Raw genomic sequence first — 18,643 nt, 5'->3', positions numbered from 1 at the left:
CGGCAGCATCTACGGCGACAACGAGTCGACCTTCTCCTTCGCATTAAAGAAGAGGTCGTCAAGCACATAGACACGAGATTCTTGGAGGTGTGTAACTACTCTGAATGGGTAACAAACATAGTGCCAGTAGAAAAGAAGAACGAGAAAGTCAGAGTCTGCATCGACTATCGAGACCTTAATAGGGCCATTTCTAAGGATAACTTTCCGCTACCCCATATTGACGTCTTGGTTTACAACACTACATGTCATACTCAATTCTCCTTCATGGACGGCTTTTCTGGATACAACTAGATCTAGATGGCTGATGAGGATAAGGTTAAAACGACGTGCTTTACAATGTGGGGCACATTCTGCTACAAAGTCATGCCTTTCGACCTCAAAAACGCCGGGGCAACCTACCAGCGGGCGATGGTCACATTCTTTAATGACATGATGCATAAAGAGATAGAGGTCTACGTTGATGACATGATTGCCAAGTCCAAGGAAGGAGAAGATCATCTGATCAACCTCAAGCAACTATTCAATCGTCTCAAGAAGTACAAGCTCCGACTCAACCCGGCGAAGTGCACCTTTTGTGTCAAGTCAGGGAAATTGTTAGGGCTTATAGTCAGCAAAAAAGGCATCGAGGTCAACCCCGACAAAGTCAAGGCGATCATGGAACTGCCTCCTCCATCGACAGTGTGTGAAGTAAGAAGCTTCCTAGGACGGCTAAATTACATCACGCATTTCATTGTAATCACTCTTCCGCCTGCTTCGCAAAAATGCAGCGGTCGAATGGGTTGACGAGTGTCAGAAGGCTTTTGATACAGTCAAGGCCTATTTAGTTCAGCCGCCGGTGTTGGTCCTACCTTCACCGGATCGTCCTCTCATTCTGTACTTGACAGTACGCCGACAATCCATCGGATGCATGCTAGGGTAAAAGGATGACTCCACACATGCAGAGCGAGCAATTTATTATTTAAGCAATAAGTTCACTGAAGGGGAGCCTAACTACCCTGAAATAGAGAAAATGTGTTGCGCACTGATATGGGTCATGCAAATGTGAGCGTCCCGATTAACCCTTTCGTGAAATTAATGCTTAAGGGTTGTGCCGAATGCATTAATTATGAAAACAATTCGTGACTCGGCGACCAAGACGATTCCATAAGGATGGAGGATAATTCGGTCAAATAACCGAAACTACCCTTGTAACCGAATGGACCCGAATGAGTCATCGATACCCGAATCCATGCATGCTTTGTTTTGAAAAGACATTTTCATGCGATATTGCGACAATAATGTAAATTGTAAATTACACGAAAGCCGAGAACGGACTCAAAACGGGAAGAGGAAGCCTCATGCAACCCGTACGAGTCTAAGAGGCTCTTGGTTACTTCTCCTTGGAGATAGCCGAGAGGTCCCATGGCCCGAATGGGGTTCCACGAGGTTTTCCTATCTCGTTTTGAATCATTTCTCGCATGCTTAAACGATAAACATGATAAATGACACGATTAAACGAAAGTCGGTATTGCCATGATTTGAATAACGCATTCGAACATGCAAACATGCACAAACAAGTTATTTAAGGAATCGATAAAACAATACCGACTTCATGCACGTAAGAAAACACGAGAAAACTCGGGAATCGAGCTTGGATCGCGCTAAGAAAGCCGATCTTAACCCGAGGAAAGCAAGCCAAGCCTCGATCACCTTTTCTTGAGGCAAACCCGAGAGCTCTTTTGCTTATTTCGGGTCGGGAAGGTCTTCCGAGGGTCGATCCAAACGTTTACCGACAGACTAACATGTTATATGATGATGAGCATGCATAATATAACATGAAAGTGTATAAAAATTAAGTCTTGCAAGTTAAACATGCATAAAACGCCATATTACTCCATAGCCATGCAAATAATGTAAAAGGTTCTAACTTCTCTAAGTCGAGAATGTTTTACCTAGCCTCGGGATACGAGGAAACAGTTGAAGAAGTGTTTGAGAGTCGGGTGACTCGGTTGAACGCTTGGAAGAGTGCTCGGGTGCAAGGGCATGCACGTTCAGGGAGCTAGGCGCACGGGCGTGCGGCTGGAGTGCACGGGAGGCGCGCGGGAGACGTCAGGCGCGCGGGGCGCGCGGGCGTGCGCGCGGGTGGCGCGGGTGCGCACTGTTCACCAGAGAGTGACGATTCTTCACCCGAAATGCACTAAATGACCTGAAACAATAATTTAAAGACTTCAAATGGAAAAACCAACTTCACCAATGAACTCCATGAGTCCAAAACATGTGGTCCATGGAGTTTGAGAATTTTTGAACTTAAGTCGGGATGATGAACATCGGCTTCCGACTTAAGAAACTCAAAGCTTTCTTCGGGTTTTCTTCGGTTTTTCTCTCTTGGTTTTGAAGTGTTGAAGCTTGCTGGTTTTGGCTATAGAGTTGAGAACTTTTCTTGAGGGAAAAAGCTCGGAGAGAGTGTGCAAGAGGAGAAGTGATTATCTTAATCACTTTTGGGCCATTTATAGGCAAAGCTAATGACACAATTAGCAAAAGCAAGTGCTCTTAACCCCCATGCTTAGCAAATTTCGGTTTGATTAAGAAAATATCAAGCCTTATCTTCTTCCATTGCATTAATGAAGAAGAGATAAGACATTGATGAGCATTGATGACAAGTTGAATGTTGTCTTCAACCTCTCCAAGATATTTTGGCTAAGAGAGGGCAAGTTGGCTTCTTGCATTGAAGAAGAAGAAGAAGCTTCTAGAGCAAAGGGTGACTCATCTTGGGCAGCCCGTGGGTCCCATAACCGAAGAGGAGAAACCGGGAAAAAGCTCGGGTCTCGATTGATCGCGCATTCGAAGTTCGTGGTTTGAATTGAACGTCGAATTATCGATATACGCGAGGAAACGGATTTAATGAGTCCGAGATTGGCATTTTCCGTGAGAAATTGCCAAATGTCTGTATGAGGCTCGGAAGTCGGTTTTGCTCCTTTTATGCATTCAGAGCGAGGTTACCCACTTCTGACAGCATATCTTGTATCTGAATCCCACGTCGGTCATTTTGACATAAATTGTCAAATTACGTGGGCACTTATCCCTTAAGCCAGTAAATGCAAATATGGAGCCGGAGATGTCCTAGGAGGCCGAAATTGGATTTCTCAGATTGTTTTCTGAGTTTCTTGGGCGATCCGGAGATCACTGTGATCTCCATTTGTCGTGATTGGGCCTCTAAGGATATGAAAAGTGCATCTGAGACCCTTAAAGCACTGCTCAAGGGGTCTAGATGAGTTGTGTGATTCATTCCGACGATTCCACATTGAGCATTGATAAGGCTAGCATTGTGTAACGTAAGCATCTGGCGTCAAGTTTCCCCAAAGAGGACCTCCGGATATAGATCTTCACTGAAAATGGCCTTTTGTGCTCCTTAGAGGTTACTTGGGAAACCATGAAGGGTTTTGCTGTTTGTTTTGCCCAATTGCGAATGTCCGCTGGAGTTTTCAGGGTAATGTAGTGTGAACTTCGTTTGCCGTAATTCCATCAGACCAGTCTCCGGTTATGCTCTTCCGAAGAGGGGTATGCCCATTTTGTCGCTCGGAAATCATTCAGGGTGTCTGTATGGCTTCCAAAAGACAATCCGAAGCACTGCTCGTGCTCTGTATGATTGTGGGGCATGGCCGCATCTGATATTTGGAATTAACTTTTCTCAAAGAAATCGGCATTTTTGGACTTCCACTGAAAAGTTGTCTGTATACAGAAAGTTGTTCTGTATAGAGCAAATGATTTGCAAAATGCCTTTTGAGACACTTTTCATCTGTTTGCCATTGGTGTGGATTTTTGAAATCCAATATTGGCTATCTTCCGACGATCGAGCGAACTATCGGAAAAATAGAACTGTCCAGGTGATATACTGAAAATGCCGGTTTTGGACATTGTTGAGCTTTGTAGTCACTCTGTTACCCTTTGGTGACCCCTGGAGTCCTTTTGTCACTTGGGCATGTCTTCTGCTCAATTTTGCCGACTCGAGGATGAATAGTGATTTCTGCTCTGTTAAGTCGTTTTTCTGTATTCTGCTCAAATTGTGGCTTGGACCATTACTGATATCATTGTTTGGAAAGGTGAGCCAAAATGGGGTGCTGACAGGTACTTCCCAGTTCCTACCTGTAATATTATACTACAGGTTCCAACAGGGTACTCGGAACCTGTGGTATAATACAGATTCCGGATAGGTTCTGGTTCCAGAATTCAACAGGGTAGGGTATGGTTCCAAAATCTTGGAACCGATCCCTTAGAAGATAGGATCCGGGTATCGTGAAAAAAACAGGGTACCCAGAACCGATTACTCCTACTCTTGAGCGATAGAACAAGCATACCATTCAACGAAAAACCATTTCCGGAGACTGGTATGACAGAACATCGGCAAACCAAGTTAGACATGCATTGCCCCAATCTTTCGGGGTCTATTCTCAACGAACAGAAATCGCAGCGATCTCCGGATCACTCAAGCAACTCAGAAAGCATTTTGAAAAATCTGGTTTCGGACTCCTAGGACGTCTCCGGCTTCACATTGGCAATACCGACTTATTGGTCAATTATTCAGTCTGATTGACAATGCACATAAAATGACCAATACGGAATGCAGACAAGAGATACATTCTCAGAAACGGCTAACTTTGCTTCGATCGCCTGAAATGAGCAAAACCGGCTTCCGAGCCCAAAAACCACATGAGCATTCCTTTGGGCAAAATGGATAATTTCAGGCCTGTTTGAACCGTTTTCGCGCGCACATTGATAATTCGACGTTCGTTTAAGACACGAACTTCGAACACGCAATCAATCGAGACCCGAACTTCGTCCCGAATTTCCCTCAAGGCCCTCGGGACCCATAAGCTGCCCTAGGGCAGCCGTGACTCCCTCATGACCACCCTTCCTCCCTTGGCTTCTTCCTCCATGCCAACTTGCCTTATCATTCTCCAAAATATCAAGCCCACAATTCACTTCTACACTCCACCTTCATCAATGGATTTGGCTCTTCTTCATTAATGCATTTGAAGAAGTCTTTATCCTCATCTTTCCTTAACCTAGCCGCCCCTTGCTAATCACCACTAATCAAGCTTTGTTTCACTTAATTGCACTTAATCTTAGCCTATATATCACCTTTATGTCATTAAGCTAATCACAACTTACTTCATGCCATCTCCCAAGCATTTCTCACTCTTCAAAAGCTCTCAAACTCCCTCATCAACACTGCAACTCCTCAGCCATTCCAGTAGCCAACACTAAGCAAGAACACCAAAGACTTAAGTCGGAATCATGGTATTCACCATCCCGACTTAAATCCAAACTTCACCAAACTTCATATCCCATATGGTTTTGACACCCTCTATTCATTTCCAAGCTTAGATTTTAAGTTTGAAGCCTCCAACCCATCGGAATAGCCCAACACAGAACCAAACAGTTTTTGCTCCTTCTTGGGATAAAAATGGCAACCCGGGTTTCAAGCATTTTCGGACCGGTTTGAGTTGTCAAAACCTATCAAACACCTCTCCACACAATCGTAGGGTGTCAAGGGGTCAAAAAATCCAAGAAAAACCCACTAGTTTTAACCCAGCAAAAAGAAACAACCCGACTGCCCAGTCGGGTCTGATTTTCTGATTGTCTTTGTGTTTTCCTTGCAGATCGGTTCGATCCGAAACTCTTTTCGCCAAACGACCACCACAATCACCTTCGGGGGTCGGTTAGGAGTTGGGAACCATTGACCTTGCCTCAAAATTCCATCGGGAGCCACCGTGGTGACGTCCAACCCGCAAATTGCCCAATCAGGTCTGTTTCCTGGACGTGCTCTGTTTTCCGTAATCTTTGCGGGGTTGTACAGGTCAACCTGACAACTCTGGAACCAAACGACCACCGCCACCACCTAGGAGGGTCCCTTAGTTGTCCAGAACTGGGGTGAACTAGCCAGAAAACTGGTCGAAACAAACCGAACCGGCCTGCTCCTTCCCGGGTGCCTAGTCGGGTCTAGACAGCTTCCAGTCGGGTCTGTTGCCTCTGTTCGGGTCTGTTCAAGCCAAAACAGCCCAAACCCGACCTACCAACGGTCCAATCCAACTTTTTTACAGTCCCATCCCGCATCCCAATACTAGGCATAACCATTTCCGACTTAGAGGAGCTAGGACTTATACACTTTTGTTTTGTTTATGGAGTTATAAGGGGTTTTATGCATGATTTACTTTCAAGATCATTTCTTTTATACATTTCTATGTCATATCTTGCATGATTATCATCGTTTAATGTGCTAGCATGTCGTGAAATGTTTAAATTGAAGTCGAGGAAATCATTCTGACCCGAAAAAATCAAAAGGGGCTCTCGAGTTTGTCTCCAAGGGAGATAACCGAAACCTATTTTGGGCTTTTCGGGTTAACAATGATTTCCTTGCCCCAATTTAAGTCGTTTCCCGAGTTTTTATGCTTTTACCACATCCATGAAGCCAGTATCGTTTTATCGATTCCATAAATAATGTGTTTGTGCATGTTTGTATGTTTAAATGTGTTTTCCAAACACATGGCGATACCGACTTTATTAAATACATGTCATTTACCGTGTTTAACGCTTGAGCATGCGAGAAATAGTTGAAATTGGGTTAAAGAAACCGTTTGAAACCCGAAATGGGTCTAGGAAACCCACAGCTATCCTCAAAAGGGAAGAGCCGAGAGTTCTTTGACCTTATTTGGGTCAAGAACAGTCTCTTTACCTCGATGAAATCCATTTCCCGAATTTTGTGCAAATTGCAATTTCAATATCGTCGCAAATCCCGCATTAAAATGTCTTTCAAACGTGGTTTTTAAAGCAAAATGCATGAATTCATGTATCGATGACTCTTTTGGGGCCATTTGGGTTCTGAAGGTGTTTTGGTCATTTTGACCAAGTTATCCTCGACCTTCCTAGACCAATCTTGGTCGTCGTGTCATGAATTGTTTTCAAAACTTGTCTATTTCAAAACCCGAAACGCGCAATTCGATGTAGCATGGACGTCTGAAAAGGACTTATGTGTCTCAACTTGAGTTTTTACCTGATTTCAAGTATCTCAGGTCAGGATACATAATACCTTTCTAGATCACTTCTGGTTAGATCGACCTGTTCTTTGGCTTTTTCGGGGTTCTTGCATAACCCTGGACGATTTAGGGAGTTGGTTGACACCGACTACAGGCCGAGGTGGCCTGTACTTAGATGTTTCCCTTTTCTGAAAATAATTTTCAAATAAAGGGCAAAATCGTCTTTTCACAAATTAGCGACACCCTTAGGGTTAGCTTGACAAAAACACTACGGTATCAGGATAAGAACAGGCTACCTGTTCAGGTGCAAGTTCATCTACAAAGCCTTTTCTTATCCAACTGATGAGTTTCTGTCATCCTATCGTAGACTCGGGTAACTAGAACGGTTATCTGTGTCACAAAACATGCAAAATGTTGATTAATCTTTCACTCGACCTAACCAAACACTAGATAATGGTTAGGTGGAACTCTAGGTCCCAAATCTAGAGTCCAAATACGAGTTTGGCGAATTTAGTGGAATAGATCGAGTCAGTCTATTGTTACCTAGGGACGCGTAAACCCAAGATATCACGGTCTCGATCCGCGCGGGAATTTGACCATCATGGTCCGATGCACTGTCACGTGAGCATAGCGAACCGATTCCTCGACGAGCGGGCTTACCTTTCCCTCAGGTCCTTGGCCTAATACAATCAATTCATCGACTTCACGGTGTCAAAACGGGCGAGTTCAGTGTAATTCTAAATCACGCGGTAAAAAAATAAAACGGCAAGCCTAGCAAGCTAGAGTACCGAAAGGGTGTTCGAGATTTAGGCCCGCACGTAACAGAACCCCCGATCTCGGAATTTTCGGTTCCGCAAAAGACCATTGCGTTAGCAATTAGGTGTACCTCGTACCCCTAGACCCAAGTAACTTACCGGCCCTCAACTTTTGAGTCGTAAAATGGTAAGTGGCGACTCCTTCTCACGTGTGTCCGTCGTGCGTCCCTGGAAAGGTGGACACTCCCAAGCCATGCGCATAGGCGCGCGCATGCGGGCCCCGACGAGAGCAAATTCGGGTCCGCACATAAGGTTGTGAGGCTTGGAAAGGAAAAGGCTCAATGGTGTGAGCAGGAACAGGGACACTGGTCATTAGAGGGACTGTTGGCGGCAGTACGGTGTAAGTTGGAGGTTGAACCGGCATGGCTAATGGCGGCGAAGCGTGCACAGCCAAATCTATCAATAGAAAAGCTGCAGGTGGCAACGGGATAGCCGTAGGAGCAAACGGGGGCGGTAAAGGATCAGTGACCAGATAGACCACCAGTACGTGCGTCATTGCCGAAAAGGATACCTCCTCGCTTTCCGAAACAAAAGTCGGAGGGACCGTTGGATTCGGATCCACCGTTTGCTTGTTTTCCGGAGGCAGGGTGTAGCTCGAAGAAGCCCGATTTTGATCTCTGAGTAGGGCCATGAGCTCTGTCATGTTGGTGGCCATGTTGGTGGCCATGTTGGCTGCCAACTGGTTGACTATTCCCTCAAGTGCTGTAATCCGTGCAGAATCACTAGAATTGGATGACGCCGGTGTTGTCGGTGGTAAGACCGGTGGTATGACTGCAGGAGTCTGAGGTGGTGGAGCATGTGTCACCGACGGTTGGGAATGAGCCGCGGTTGGGGACGTGATCTCTTCAAGCAGAGTTGGTGGGTGCTCTCCTGCCATCCTTACTCTTAGTCGGGTAGGATAGCAGTGTGACGCTAGTTGTGATTACCTATATCCATAAGTGTATAAGTGCAATTGCTGCAAGTTAAGTTAACTTTGAAAGTGCTATGCAAAAACAATTGAAATGGCTGACATGTATGGAATGCATGAGTTTTAAAACACTAATGCCATTACATCGGTTAGATTCAAGTTCCATAATTTACAAAGATAATACATTTGGAAAAAGGGAACATAAACATTAAAGCTAAGGATGGGAGACCTTGCGCGCTTTTGCCCCTGCTCGGTCCAACGTAGCGCTCAAACGCGCTATCTCCTAGTCTTGGTTCGTGATGCGCGCGCGTGCTTGAACTAGGTCCCTCTGAGGCCCTCTGTAATCTGCAAGCTCTGTACGAGAATCAACAAGCTCGCAGCGAAGTCGATCTCGCTCCTCCCTGATAGACTGCAACTCCGTACGCATGGCCGCTTGGGCGAAGCTCTCGGCTTCTGAAGTAACTGCTGGGAGACCTCGATAGGGGCTGTTCTAGGCCAATGAACGGGCACTGAGTCCTGCGAGTAGAACTGAGCCACATATGCTGAAGTGGCGGAGAAAACTCGCTCATCGTCAGTAGGATACTCCAGGAAGTAGAGATTCTGCGTGACGCATGTATCCCACAGTTGTCACATCTCTCGAACTTGTAGGAACCTATCTGCAACTGTAGAAGATGAATCTGCCCACATGAACCGATATGCAAGTCGGTCCGCCTTAGTGGGAATGTCCTGCAAACCACCGAGTTGTCTGATCACTCGGCTGGGAAAGACAAGTGTGCTTTCCAAGTGGCAAAGGTGGGGAAGTCCAACGATTCCGGTACATCCCGTGATCATGGGGCCGCCGGGATTCCAACGAGCGGTCCATAAAAACTGTGTCGGTGTGAACTCCTCTAGGAACTGCCTCCACTCTGAAAAAGTATGCTCGGAAGGTTGAAACACTAGACGCAAACATGCAATCAGAGAGCGGTCGTCGATGATGTAAGAAAACGGATGTGATGAGCAGAATGGTCGGATGTCTGCGAGAAGCCAAATCTGCAAGAGATGTGGAGACCCTCTCATCATGCCGCGCCGAATCTCCCTAACATAGTCAAGAGACCGAACGGTCTCAGCTAGTAAAGCTTCAACATAACTATGGCCTCCTACCACTTGGAGGACGACCTAGGCGAGTGCCTCGTCTATGAGATTCGATGCATGCGGAAACAATAGAGTCCCGAAGATCAGCAGGAGGAACCCGTGATAGGCGTTGCACTGGTAGGATTCTCCGGTAGCACAGAGTGCATGAATGTGTGTCCAATTTAGGAGCCACGTGGTTCTGACACTGTGCTCCCATCCGTTCTGAAGCTCGAGCTGACCCTCTTTTGTGGACATACCTAGAAGTATGGAGAACTGACTCTGTATCACTACGAACTCATTGGGCACTATGATATCCCGTGTAGACATGGGCCTCTGTAGGAGTGCTGTGACAGACATGTTATCGGTAGTCAAGTCCTATGTGTGTGGATTGCTTTTAAAGTTGTTCTATATTATGACACTGCAATTCTACTGTATTTGTCAAACTCATATTTTGACTCTAGATTTGGAACCTAGAGTTCCACCTAACTCTTGTCTAATGTTTGGTTAGGTCAAGTGCATGATTAATCAGGATTTGCATGTTTCGTGACAGAGATAACAGTTCTAGTTACTCGAGCCTATGATAAGATGATAGAAACTCATCAGTTGGATAAGAAAAGACTTTGTAGATGAACCTGCACCTGAATAGGTAGCCCGTCCTTATCTTGATACTGCAGTGTTTCTGTCAAACTAACCTTAGGGGTGCCACTAAATTGTGAAAAGACGATTTTACCCTTGACTTGAAAATGATTTTCAGAAAAGGGAAACAACACAATGCGGGCCACCTGGGCCTATAGCCGGTGCTAACCAATTCCTTGGATCTTTCAGGGTTATGCAAGAACCCCGAAAAAGCCAAAGAACCGATCGATCGAACCGGAAGTGATCTAGAAAGATCTTCTGTATCCCGACCTGAGTTACCTGAAATCAGCTAGGAACTCAAGTAAAGACACATAAGTCCTTTCTAGACGTTCATGCTACATCGGACCGCGCGTTTCGGGTTTTGAAAAATGCATGTTTTGAAAAGGGCACTAACGTCATTTGACAACTTGTTGATGCAAGTTATCAGTTAATGGCCAATTCATGCAAATTTTGTCAATGTCAAGTGGGTTTAATCATGTGAACGTCCCAATTAACCCGTTTGTAGATTTATTGCTTGTAAATATTGCCGAATGCAGTAAATATGCAGGTTACAAACAATCAGACGGGTCATGAATTGATCCACTGAATGGAGTCTAAATACCCAAAAAGCTTATTTCAATGAAAACGATTCATGACACGACGACCAAGTCGGGTCTAGGAAGGTCGAGGATAATTTGGTCAAAATGAAAAAAATACCCTCGAAACCCAAATGGGCCCGAAAGAGTCATCGATACATGAATCCATGCATTTTGAACGTTTTTAAAGGGCTTTAGAGGCGGGATTTGCGATGATATTGAAATTGCGATTGCACAAAATCTGAGAAATGGATTTCATCGAGGTAAAGAGACCGTTCTTGACCAAAATGAGGTCATGGAACTCTCGGCTCTTCCTTCTCAAGGATAGCCGTGAGCTCCCTTGACCCGTTACGGGTTTCAAGCGGTCTCTTTAACCCGATTTCGACAATTTCTCGCATGCTCAAATATTAAACATGATAAATAACACATATTTTATAAAGCTGGTATCACCATGATTTTGTAAAACGCATTTAAACATACAAGCTTACACAAACACGTTATTTATGGAAACGATAAAATGATACCGACTTCATGGATGTGAGAAAACATGGAAATTCGAGAGACAACTTAAATTGGGGCAAGGAAACCTGTACGGACCCGAATGTGGACTCTCGTCGGGGCCCGCATTGCGCGCTTTTGGATCGCGCGGCTTGGGAGTGTCCACTTTCTCGTGGGTACGGGTGACGGACACGAGTGAGAGAAGGAGTCGCCACTTATCATTTTACGACCCGAAGGTCGAGGGCGGATAAGTTACCCGGGTCTAGAGGTATGGAACACCTAGTTTTTTGTTAAGGCATTGATCTGTGCGGAACCGAAAAGTCCGAGTTCAGGGGTTCATGTTACGTGCGGGCCTATATCCCGCACGCCCTTTCGGTACTCTGGTTTGCTAGGCTTGCATGTTTTATTATTTACCGCTTGAATTAAGTTGCACTCGGCTCGCACGTTTTGACACCGGAGATTCGGTGAACTAAACGATGTCAGTTGAGAAGCCGAGAGAGAAGTAAACCTGTATGTCGGGGAGTTGGTTCACAATCTTACGTTACAGTTCATCGAACCATGGAGGTTGAATCGCTGCGTGAACCAGAACCGCGAGTTCTTGGATTTACTTTCCTTTGGGCAAGCATTAGACCGATTCGATTAATTCGACTCTCGGACCGTTCGCTTACCGACTGGAATTCCTACAGAATGAACGTACAGAATAAAATCCTTACAATGCTCTCGGAAACAATAAATAAAAATTACAAATGGCTGAATTCCAGTCGACTCGCGTTCGGTTATTATTCCACTCTAACTCACCGTGAGTTTAGGGAAAAGACCGAAGAACTGAAATTCAATGCACGCTCTCACTGAATAGGGCTTTGGACCCTATGAGTGTTGATTAGTGCGTTGAACCTTGTGATCGATGATTAGGGCATTGAACCCTAATATTATTCGGCCTAGGGATCAAGCTCGACCCGCATGGCAAATAGGTGCGGAAAGATAGCAAGCAGCAGGTAAATAACAAACAATTTGTTTGTATTCACCGAATGCACATGGATTAGCAAATTTATTAATCTGGGGTATTTTGGCATGCAAATCCTACCCTAGACAAACAAACGCGTGCCAATGTTTTAGCATTTGGCTTTGGTATGAGAACCTGACATGTCGGGTGTCCGCAATCAAGTTTCGTGTGTGTGGATTGCTTTTACAGTGATCTGATGTTGTGACACTGAATTACCACTGAATTAACCCAACTCGTGTTTTAACTCTAGATTTGGAACCTAGAGTTCCACCTAACCATTTTCTAGCATTTGGTTAAGTCAAGTGAAATGATTAGTCAGGTAATTGTAATTTTGATACAGAATACCCAACTGACATCTTAAACGATGCTAAGATGACGGCAAATCACAAAATGATGTTCTTGCCCTTGATTTCAAAATTTATTTTCATAAAAGGGAAACAACACAATACGGATTTGAAAGTATGAGGGTTTTGAAAAGGGCATTAACACCGTTTTGTAATTCGTCGACACGAGTTACAAATTAATGTCCAGTTTGTGCAAAGTTGTTTAAATTGAATGAATTAACCGTGTGAGCGTCCCGATTAACCTGTTCATGAAATTAATGCTTAAGGTTATGCCGAATGCATTAATTATGAAAACGATTCGTGATTCGACGACCAAGACGATTCCGTAAGGATTGAGGATATTTGGTCCAATGACTGAAACTACCCTCGTAACCGAATGGACCCGAATGAGTCATCGATACCCGAATCAATGCTTGCTTTGTTTTGAAAAGACATTTTCATGCGATATTGCGACGATAATGTAAATTGCAAATTACACGAAAGCCGAGAACGGACTCAAAACAGGAAGAGGAAGCCTCATGCAACCCGTACGAGTCTAAGAGGTTCTCGGTCACTTCTCATTGGAGACAGCCAAGAGGTCCAATGGCCCGAATGGGGTTCCACGAGGTTTTCCCGTCTCGTTTCGAATCACTTCTCGCATGCTTAAACGACAAACAGGATAAATGACAAGATTAAACGAAAGTCGGTATTGCCATGATTTGAATAACGCATTCGAACATGCAAACATGCACAAACAAGTTATTTAAGGAATCGATAAAACAATACCGACTTCATGCATGTAAGAAAAGACGAGAAAACTCGGGAATCGAACTTAGATCGAGCTAAGAAGGCCGTTCTTAACTCGAGGAAAGCAAGCCAAGTCTCGGTTACCTCTTCTTGAGGTAAACTCGAGAGCTCTTTTGCTTATTTCGGGTCGGTAAGGTCTTCCGAGGGTCGATCCAAATGTTTCCCGACATGCTAACATGTTAATCGAGGATAAACATGCATGATATAATGTAAAAGTGCATAAAAATGAAGTCTTGCAAGTGAACATGCTTTGTGCACCATATAACTCCATGAACATGCAATAAATGTAAAAAGCCCTAACTCCTCTAAGTCAAGAGTGATCTACCTAGTCTCAGGATACGAGGAAAGAGTCAGGGAAGTGTTCGAGAGTCGAGTGACTCGGTAGAACACTTGGAAGGATGCTCGGGTGCAAAGGATGCATGTTCGGGTGTGCACGGACGCACGGGGGCGCGCGGGCGGGCAAGTGGGGCACACGGGCGGAGCTCTGGAGCGCGCAAGCGTGCGCCCTGGGGCGTCTGGCGCGCGGGCATGCGCGCGGACGGGCGTCTGGCTCGCGGGCGCGGGGGCGCGCGGCTGTGAGCACGGGCGTGCGGCTGCGCGTGCGGCGACGGGTGTACTATTCACCTGAGAGCATGTCCTTCACCTGAAATCACCTAAATGACCTGAAATGATGAGCAAATGACTTCAAACCAAAAATCTAAGTTCATAAATGAACTCCTTAAGTCCAAAACATGTGGTCCACGGAGTTTGAGAAATTTTGAACTTAAGTCGGGATGATGAACATCGGCTTCCGACTTAAGAAACTCAAAGCTTTCTTCGTGTTTTCTTCGGTTTTTCTCTCTTGGTTTTGAAGTGTTGAAGCTTGCTGGTTTTGGCTATGGAGTTGAGAACTTTTCTTGAGGGAAAAAGCTCGGAGAGAGTGTGCAAGAGGAGAAGTGATTATCTTAATCACTTTTGGGCCATTTATAGGCAAAGCTAATGACACAATTAGCAAAAGCAAGTGCTCTTAACCCCCATGCTTAGCAAATTTCGGTTTGATTAAGAAAATATCAAGCCTTATCTTCTTCCATTGCATTAATGAAGAAGAGATAAGACATTGATGAGCATTGATGACAAGTTGAATGTTGTCTTCAACCTCTCCAAGATATTTTGGCTAAGAGAGGGCAAGTTGGCTTCTTGCATTGAAGAAGAAGAAGAAGCTTCTAGAGCAAAGGGTGACTCATCTTGGGTAGCCCGTGGGTCCCACGACCTAAGAGGAGAAATCAGGAAAAAGCTCGGGTCTCGATTGATCGCGCATTCGAAGCTCGTGGTTCGAACTGAATGTTGAATTATCGATATACGCGAGGAAACGGATTTAATGAGTCCGAGATTGGCATTTTCCGTGAGAAATTGCCAAATATCTGTATGGGGCTCGGAAGCCGGTTTTGCTCCTTTTATGCATTCAGAGCGAGGTTGCCCACTTCTGACAGCATATCTTGTATCTGCATCCCACGTCGGTCATTTTGACATAAATTGTTAAATTACGTGGGCACTTGACCCTTAAGCCGATAAATGCAAATATGGAGCCGGAGATGTCCTAGGAGGCCGAAACTGGATTTCTCAGATTGCTTTCTGAGTTTCTTGGGCGAACTGGAGATCGCTGTGATCTCTGTTTGTGGAGATTGGGTCTCTAAGGATATAAAAAGTGCATCTGAGATCCTTAAAGCACTGCTCGACGGGTCTAGATGAGTTGTGTGATTCATTCCGACAATTCCACATTAAGCCTTGAGAAAGCTAGCATTGTGTAAGGTAATCATCCGGCGTCAAGTTTCCCCAAAGAGGACCTCCGGATATGGATTTCCACTGAAAATGGTCTTTTGTGCTCCTCAGAGGTTACTCGAGAAACCGAGAAGGGTTTTGCTGTCTGTTTAGCCCAATTGCGAATGTCCGTTGGAGTTTTCAGGGCAATGTAGTATGAACTTCGTTTGCCGTAATTCCGTCATATCAGACTTCGGTTATGCTCTTCCGAAGAGGGGTATGCCCGTTTTATGGCTCGGAAGTCATTTAGAGTGTTTGTATGGCTTCCAAAAGGCAATCTGAAGCACTGCTCGTGCTCTGTATGATTGTGGGGCATGGCTGCATCTGATATTTGGAATTAACTTTTCTTCGAGAAACCGGCATTTTTGGATTTCCACTGAAAAGTTGTCTGTATACAGAAAGTTGTTCTGTATAGAGCAGATGATTTGTGAAATACGTTTGAAGACACTTTTCATCTATTTGGCATCGATGTGGATTTTTGAGGTCCAATATTAGCTATCTTCCGACGAACGAGCGAACTATCGGAAAATAGGACTGTCCATGTGGTACACAAGAAATGCCAGTTTTGGACGTTGTTGAGCTCTCTAGCCACTTTGTTACCCTTTGATGACCCCTGGAGTCCTTCTGTCACATGTGCATGTCTTCTGCTCAATTTTGCCGACTTGAGGATGAATAGTGATTTCTACTCTATTAAGTCGTTTTTCTATATTCTGCTCAAATTGTGGCTTGGACCATTGCTAATTTCATTGTTTGGAAAGGTGAACCAAAATGGGGTGCTGACGGCTTGGTCCTCTTTGACTGCATGCTCGAGTAGAGGATGCAGCCAAAGACTTCAGAAGCACCCTAATTTGATAGCAATGATCGATATGGAACTTCCGATAACAGTCTTCTCCCTCCTACTTTGGATATGTGGGGATGTTATACCCGAAGGGGACTGACCCCCAAACAGAAAAGTAGTCGGGACGTACCCGAAGGGGACGGATCCCTGAGCAGAAAAGTAGTCGGGACGTACCCGAAGGGGACGGATCCCTGAGCAGAAAAGTAGTCGGGACGTACCCGAAGGGGACGGACCCCTGAGCAGAAAAGTAGTCGGGACGTACCCGAAGGGGACCGACCCCTGTGCAGAAAAGTAGTAGGGACGTACCCGAAGGAGATGACCCCTGTGCAGAAAAGTAGTCCGGACATACCCAAAGGGGATGACCCTTGAACAGAAAAGTAGCCGGGACGTACCCGAAGGGGACGGACCCATGTGCATAAAAGTAAAGTTGCATGGGATGCATTGCAGGATGAAAATGCTTGCAGAAAGTAAATGCAAACGCTGGGGAATTGCGTGAGGTGTGGAAGGAATCATTGTGATTCCTACATCACTGAGCCTGTCTGTGCGGCAATCGATGTTGTGGTAGAATGCTTCGTTAATTGCCAACTGATGGCGATGCAACTGAGTGCCTGGAGTGCTATCCTGAAGACTCTTCGTGTGTGGGTGTGAAACCCTGGGTGTCAAACCCGAACGCAGCGGAGCGGGTGTGAAACCCTAACTGCGACGGTGTGGGTGTGAAACCCGATCGCAGGGGAGGGGGTGTGAAACCCTGACTGCGGTGGTGTTGGTGTGAAACCCGAATGCAGCGGAACGGGTGTAAAACCCTGACTGCGGTGGTGTGGGTGTGAAAACCTAATGAAGTGGAGCGGGTGTGAAACTCTGACTGCGATGGTGTGGGTGTGAAACCCTGGGTGTGAAACCCGAATGCAGCGGAGCGGGTGTGAAACCCTGACTGCGGCGGTGTGGGTGTGAAACCCGAATGCAGCGGAACCGGTGTGAAGCCTTGACTGCGGTGGTATGGGTGTGAAACCCGGTATGTGGGTGTACAAACCCCGAATGTAGCGGAGCGGGTGTGAAACCCAGACTGCGGCGGTGTGGGTGTGAAACCCGAATGCAGAGGAACCGGTGTGAAGCCTTGACTGCGGTGGTGTGGGTGTGAAACCCGGTGTGTGGGTGTACAAACCTCGCGTGTGAAACCCGAATGCAGCGGAGCGGGTGTGAAACCCTGACTGCGGTGGTGTGGGTGTGAAACCCGGTGTGTAGGTGTGAAACCCGAATGCAGCGGAGCGAGTGTGAAACCCTGACTGCGGCGGTGTGGGTGTGAAACCCGAATGCAGCGGAGCGGGTGTGAAGCCCTGATTGCGGCGGTGTGGGTGTGAAACCCAGTGTGTGGGTGTGAAACCCTGGGTGTGAAACCCGAAGGCAGCGGAGCGGGTGTGAAACCCTGACTGCGGCGGTGTGGGTGTGAAACCCGGTGTGTGGGTGTGAAACCCTGGGTGTGAAACCCGAAGGCAGCGGAGCGGGTGTGAAACCTTGACTGCGGCGATGTGGGTGTGAAACCCGGTGTGTAGGTGTGAAACCCGAATGCAGCGGAGCGAGTGTGAAACCCTGACTGCGGCGGTGTGGGTGTGAAACCCGATGGTTGGGTGTGAAACCCGAATGCAGCGGAGCGGGTGTGAAGCCCTGACTGCGGCGGTGTGGGTGTGAAACCCGGTGTGTGGGTGTGAAACCCTGGGTGTGAAACCCGAAGGCAGCGCAGCGGGTGTGAAACCCTGACTGCGGCGGTGTGGGTGTGAAACAAGAATGCAGCGGAATGGGTGTGAAACCCCGGCTGCGGTGGTGTGGGTGTGAAACCCGAATGCAGCGGAATGGGTGTGAAACCCTGACTGCGGTAGTGTGGGTGTGAAACCCGGTGTGTAGGTGTGAAACCCTGGGTGTGAAACCCGAATGCAGCAGAGCGGGTGTGAAACCCTGACTGCGGCGGTGTGGGTGTGAAACCCGAATGCAGTGGAACGGGTGTGAAACCCTGACTGCGGTGGTGTGGGTGTGAAACCTTGGGTGTGTAACCCGAATGCAGCGGAGCGGGTCTGAAACCCTGACGGCGGTGGTGTGGGTGTGAAACCCGATGTGTGGGTGTGAAACCGTGGCTGTGAAACCCGAATGCAGCGTAGCGGGTGTGAAACCCTGACTGCGGCAGTGTGGTGTGAAACCCGGTGTGTGGGTGTGAAACTCGAATGCAGCGGAGCGGGTGTGAAACCCTGACTGCGGCGGTGTGGGTGTGAAACCCGAATGCAACGGAAGGGGTGTGAAACCCTAACTGCGGTGGTGTGGGTGTGAAACCC

Source organism: Punica granatum, chromosome 1, assembly GCF_007655135.1.
Source record: "Punica granatum isolate Tunisia-2019 chromosome 1, ASM765513v2, whole genome shotgun sequence".
NCBI lineage: Eukaryota > Viridiplantae > Streptophyta > Magnoliopsida > Myrtales > Lythraceae > Punica > Punica granatum.
Note: the sequence above shows the minus strand (reverse complement) of the source record.